This window comes from Lottia gigantea, assembly GCF_000327385.1.
Source record: "Lottia gigantea unplaced genomic scaffold LOTGIsca_77, whole genome shotgun sequence".
In the NCBI taxonomy this organism is placed as follows: domain Eukaryota; kingdom Metazoa; phylum Mollusca; class Gastropoda; family Lottiidae; genus Lottia; species Lottia gigantea.
The window spans coordinates 265,331-272,426 of NW_008710566.1; positions in this window are offsets into that span (position 1 = coordinate 265,331).

Consider the following 7,096-nt stretch of genomic DNA (forward strand, 5'->3'; position numbering starts at 1 on the left):
ATTCATTCATTAATTAATATCATTACTAGATTTGATTTGTCTTGGCCTTAAAGTGAATACTACGTCATAGAATGAACATAATATTTAAGAATTTAAACTTGGCCAATAAGAATTTAAGATTATTCGTTAACATTTTTGCCCCAAAATATGTATCAGAATGCATGAAATGAACTTAATTATTGACTTAAAAAATGCATGAAGGCTTGCAACTATGAAACCTCCACACAGTTGCTGCATTTTGAATTCAGCCACCACAATTGTCAGTTTGCCCCAAATTTGTACTCCAAGTCTCTGGAAGCTGACGCTGTTTATTACTACTTACACTACCTCTAAAGAAAGAGAACTATTCCTGTTAATGTTTTAAAGATGGGTTCCCTTATTTTCATTTATGAAAATGAAAATGCTAATACTTATATGAATAGAAAGTAGAGGTGTTCTAATGACTTGTAAAAATACCAGTTTGTCTCACATGCCCATAATTAATTCATAATTAGCTAAATTAGAAGAGAATTACCAACAGAATTCCAATGAGTGAGAGATCAAGAAAGATCAAAAAGTATTTTTTTGTTTATCCTGACTGAACATACATAGACATTTATGATTGGTTAAAACTATTAATTATATGCAAGAAGAACATAATGATATGAATAAGAATACATGATAATTCATTAGAAACACCAATTAATCAAATAGTTTGCTTAATTTGACACTAAAAAATAAGGAAACCCATCTTTAAATTGTACGGTACCTGAATTATCTCAAATGTCTTTATATAACTATATTGTTTATTGCCCATGGTAATGAAGATATTACTTTGATTATAATGAGAAAATGAATGAAAGATCTGATATTAGATTGAGATTTATTGATTGGAAAGCAATGTCACATTTCTTATATATTTCCTCATTTTCTATTGATTTTACACATTTCTCATGATAGTTACTGTGGTGTTTATTATTTCCATTATGACGCTAATTATCAGAAAGTACATGTTAATGGCTTAAAACCAGTTCTAATGTCTAGAATAGAATCAAAATCCAATAAAATAAAATAATTAAATCACGATTCCGTTTACACGGTATAACGCAATTTGATTGGATAACAGCGGTCACGTGCATTCGGTTTATATCTGTGTAAACGAAATGAAAATATAAGCTCCGCCCCTTAACGGACTACTTTTATCATTGAGTTTGATTGACATGGCCACGACACGGCATCGATGTAGTTCCTTCGAATGTCAACAGAGCCGAAATCAACACGTCACTGAATCATAAAGGTATTTTCTAAATTCCCTCAAATGTGCACACACCAAATTCCAACAATATCATTTAGAACTCGTCTTTCAATAATTGAACTTCCAATTTGGCCGCTCCGTCAACTTTCGTAGTAAACAGTAGACTATAAATAGGTGACCTACTCATTTTTGATTGGCTGTTCTCTAGGACGTCTCTATTGTTAGTATCAGTTCAGTAACGTTATGTTAAAATGTTATGTATTGATGCGCCAATTTAGTGCCTTAAGTTATTGTTATATTACATAAATATTTAAACACGTATTCGAGTTGATTTAATTATAAGTAATGACCTGAACATTTATTCAGTTTATCAATGTATAAACAGAAAAAACCTGTGTACACTGTATAAATCGTTCCTTAAATATACATGCAAGGCTAATAAAAACATGCAGGCTACATAGGTATTATATAGTGATCCCATTGACAAATGTCTTTCCATCATTTGAGTGTAGGAATCTAGGGTTTCAAAAAAATTCAAATTGAAGTGTAATTCCATTGTTAAAATATAAAAGATCACTCAAAATTTATCACTGTTTTGGCTGACAATTCTGATTGACAATGATTTTTCATTTCATGCAAGGCTAAATGGCATTAGCGTATATCTTGTACAGCACTGAATATAATTTGTGTTGTATTGTTGTATTATTGTTTGGTTGCCTCTGTAAGTGACATTTGTGGTTGACAATAATATCTGAAGTACAGCTGTAACAGAATTATATTGGACTGTTTATGTTGTATTATTGTTTGGTTGGCTCTGTAAGTGATATTTGTGGTTGACAATAATTTCTGTAATACAGGCGTATCAGACTGTGTTGTATTATTCTTTGGTTGGCTCTGTAAGTGATATTTGTGGTTGACAATAATATCTGTAATACAGTCGTATCGGACTGTGGTGTATTATTGTTTGGTTGGCTCTGTAAGTGATATTTGTGGTTGACAATAATTTCTGTAATACAGGCGTATCAGACTGTGTTGTATTATTGTTTGGTTGGCTCTGTGTAAGTGATATTTGTGGTTGACAATAATTTCTGTAATACAGGCGTATCAGACTGTGTTGTATTATTGTTTGGTTGGCTCTGTAAGTGATATTTGTGGTTGACAATAATTTCTGTAATACAGGCGTATCAAACTGTGTTGTATTATTGTTTGGTTGGCTCTGTAAGTGATATTTGTGGTTGACAATAATTTCTGTAATACAGGCGTATCAGACTGTGTTGTATTATTGTTTGGTTGGCTCTGTAAGTGATATTTGTGGTTGACAATAATATCTGTAATACAGTCGTATCGGACTGTGTTGTATTATTCTTTGGTTGGCTCTGTAAGTGATATTTGTGGTTGACAATAATTTCTGTAATACAGTCGTATCAGACTGTGTTGTATTATTGTTTGGTTGGCTCTGTAATGATATCTGTGGTTGACAATAATATCTATAATACAGTCGTATCAGACTGTGTTGTATTATTGTTTGGTTGGCTCTGTAATGATATTTGTGGTTGACAATAATATCTGTAATACAGGCGTATCAGACTGTGTTGTATTATTGTTTGGTTGGCTTGGAGACATGAAATAAATTGATCATTAAGAAATTCAATCATGGTGTTTTAATCTGCTTTTCTCCTGTCTGGAGAAAGTTTTCATGTTTATTGGAGATAGAAATGGCAGCCATGTTTTTATTACATTGTTGCTAGGGTGTTTTATGATTTGATATATAAGTTCATGTAGACACTCATGCTTTGAAGGGGTTTCCAGTCTGGAAGGGGGTAACTTTTTTGGAGGGTAATGAGGCACTATGTAGTCTGGTATAAAATTTTTGGACTTAAATTTAAGTCATTTGATTGAGTCAAGCTGTAGAGAAAATCAAAGTGAAAATCAAGAAATAGTTAAGATTTATTGGTTGGGAGACAAAAATAGACGTATGTATGTGGAAAGTGTTAAATTTTTCTTTCAGATAAAAAAAAAATGGTTTGTAAGCTCGTTATAGATCCTTTGAGAGAGAGAAATAGAATATGATTAAGAAAATTCTGCTACTAGTTTTGTCGTGGCAAACATTTCCCTCATTGCACACTACTCACAGACAGATATTACTGACTTTTAGGTCAATACAAACTATGTCAAATTGGCAAATGAGAAAATTTGTCAAACTGTTTATTATAATTGCCTTGAAGGAGCTTCAAAACCACGGTGCTATATTCCCTCTTAGTTCCCAGTAATTGTCTCATTTAAACTTTCTGCTAGAGGCAGGTCAGTTAACTACATTAAACTCAAGGCTAAGTTAGCCATGTCCTCATCATAGACCATACTGGATGAAATAGCAGTTTGACTGAGTCTGAATCAAAATGACTGGTGAAAAATCTTGAAGGGTGGGCTGAGCTCGACTAACGTTTCAAATCTTCCCAATCAACCATTGCAGTCAATAATGTGATCTAGACATCTCTGATTACAGATTAGGGTGATTGAAAGTAACAAGTCACTATTCAATAAAAGGCATTGGCACAGGCTTAATGTTTTGTTTACATTATTGTGGTGTTAGTATTTAGTAAACTAAGTAATAGAAAGTGATTTGAAATGTAGACCTAGTAATTCTTGTTGCAGATTTCAACTGCTCAGGCCTTATTCTTCAACTTAAGAGATAATTTTAGTGTTCCAGTACCCTCTGATTGGTTAATCACTAAAATTGATTAGTTATCCAATCAGATTACTGTATTTCTTAAAATCTGGATTTTGTTTAGGTTAAGTTTTGGAGAATAAAGGCCTCTCAGGTCAGTGACAAGACCTAACCCAAGTAAAACATGACCAACTACTGGTTTCCAGGTCTACTTAATCAGATTCAATAACCACTGTAGACTAGGTCAATTACAAAGATTTTAAGCAACCAGTCCAGGCCATCTTTCGTCTAAGCTGTACATAGACAAAGAGGGACTGGATCATAGAGGCTGGCCAACTTCTGATAAAAATAGTTATTGGGTTAGACAAGCATCAATAATATTTTTTGACCACTAGCAACAATTATGGTTATAGGTGTTATAGAAGATACTCTCCTATAGAAGCACTGGCCTAGGTCACAAGTAGAGACTATGGTAAATATCAATCAGTGATTATCCAGTAATTACTTCCGTTATAATCTGATTAGTTATCAATCAGAATGTAATCACTGTCTTGTCTATTTATAGCTTCATCAACACAGCCATTTCATTGGTTAATACTTGTATCTTGAACCTACCAAAATGTTAAATTTTTCATGAACAGTAATTTAATTGGCTACTCATTAATGTTTCTTACCAGAGAACCAGCTCACAAACTGGATAGTTCAGGTTCAATTGATAGACCAAGATTGTATTTGCTAGGCAGCACTTACACAGACTGAGGATGGTTAGATTCAAAATAGAGTGGGCTCATGCTGCAGTCATGACAAAATTTCTCTAACTGCACATTGCCCAATAAGGTAGAAAATAGAACATAGATCTTCATTCAAATTCATTGAGTTTTTGATATTAGACTGTTAAATTTATGTCTGACAGCAATGGTGTTCAACCTTTATCACATCTAACCGTTGCTTTCACAACTCAATATTGTGAAAAGTTTCGCATCCATCAATTATTTAGAAGGAAGTTAATGCGAATGTGCAACAGTTATCAATGATTTAATGTAGGTAGCCATTTTAAATCTCTATCGATTACTACTTATGTTACAAGATTGGTCATTTAATCAAATTAATGGTGGTACATGGTCTGTAAGGGGAGATAATTAATCTCTAATAATGAGAATATTATGCTGTGAAAGCAACAGTTAGAGGTGACCAACACTGGCCCATAGCTAGCTGAAAAAATTCTGAAAATCACTATACACCATTGCCCCTCCGGATATATTACTTGCCGCTCCAAACAATCAAGTCTTGCTCGTACACATACTTCCTGGATTGGAACACTGTCTTTTTGTGGCAGTGGAATAGCTCAGTCGGTAGCGAGTTGGATTGATGTCTGCAAGGTGAATAGGTCCCCTGGGATCGAATCCTCTTCAAGGTAAGAAAATTTCTGATGCCTGTGCTCGTGCTTCTGAGAGTCGGCTCGGTATCGGTATCCACCTCATAATACCACTGCTGAAGGAACATGGTCTGATGACAGCCATGTTAATTGTAGCGTAAAAAACAAATAAACTATTGTAAGAATTGTAAGTGAGTTTATAACAGTTGATTATCTTATTATACAATGATAATAATAAACAGAATATAACAATAATAGTGGGTAATATCTTGTCTTTAGGCACAGTGCCAACTTTCTAATAGGATCTTACCTCCAGTTATTTTTGATGCTAAGTAAAAGTAGACTTGAAAGGTCATCTGGGTACAATAGACAAACATTGTGTAACAATAGATAATTCCTTCCACCTCTGAATGCTTGGTACTAAAAGGGAGCCACGGTGGCTCAGTGAGTTAGATGTTTGGCATAGGTCAAGATAATACTTTTGGATTTTTCAAACCCGGTTTTCCCCTCTGTGATGCAGGTAAGAGGGGCTGACATGGAAAAAGTGTTGAATATAGTCATTCAGATGGGACAGTATGCTACAGGCTGTGGACTGTAAAGATCCCTTGGCAGTTGGAAATCAAAAAAGGAGCCTTCATTTTAAGTTGTCCTGGCAAAATTTCCCTAGTGGCACACTGCATGGCGTAGAACGTAAAACTCCATTCATTTCATTTCATTGTTTTTATTTGGTTCAAAGGGATGCAACTCTACCACTAGCTTTATATCTTCATATTTGTATTCACTAAAGATAGTGTAAATAGCACTCCTTTTTGCCTCAAGCTGACAAAATTTATTTTTATAAATTGCCCATGTACTTGATGCTATGGAAGGCGGAATGGCTTTTTATTCTATAGTCTATATCTTATTTTATGTTGGGGGAGCCGCGGTGGCTTAGTGAGTTGACGCTTGCTCGCTAACCTGAAGGTCCAGGGTTCAATCCCGCCATAGGTCGATACCCTGTCAGTGATGCAGGTAAGAGGGGCTGACATGGAAAATGCGTCTAGTGTCGTTCGGATGGGACAATAAACTGAGGCCCTGTGTGCTACAGGCTGTGCACGTTGAAGATCCCTCGACAGTTGGAAATCGAAAAAGAGCAGGCTAATGCCGCTGTCCTGGCAAAATTTCCCTCATCGCACCCTGCATGGTGTTGCCCGTCTTCATTAGCCCACATGGTGTAGAAAAGTAGGACGTAAAACTCCATTCATTTGATTTATTTTATGTTAGTTGTACAGCGACATCTGTCGTCATAATCATGACCTTCAAACATATTCGAATGTATTTGGAGAAATGTTTCGCAAGATTTGTTGAGCGAGATTTGTTATTGAACATTTGTATTTGAACATTTGTTGGTAGAGTTTTGTGTTTGACGTTTTGCATTTGAAGATATGTTGGGCTATATTTGTATTTGTAGATTTGTATTTGAGGATTTGTATTTGAGGATATTTTTGGTAAAGATTCTATTACTTCAGTAATTGAAAAACCGAATGTTTATTTTCAGTACAAATTATTACGTCAAATTTCAATAACAAATGTTGAATTAAGCGTGCAAATTAAGAGATAAGATTTAAGAGATAAGATTTAAGAATTAAGAATTAAGAATTAAGAATTAAGAAATAGCAATGAAGAACATTGAATAAAAAACCGTTCTGCCTTCCATACAATGCATGGTACTATAAATTTTATTTCTGATTAGTCATAGTTTAGAAGAGTACACGTATATCCCTTGAATATAATCTTGAGAATATATGTAAATAGATTGCTCCCTCCTGTGTTGTAACTTGCT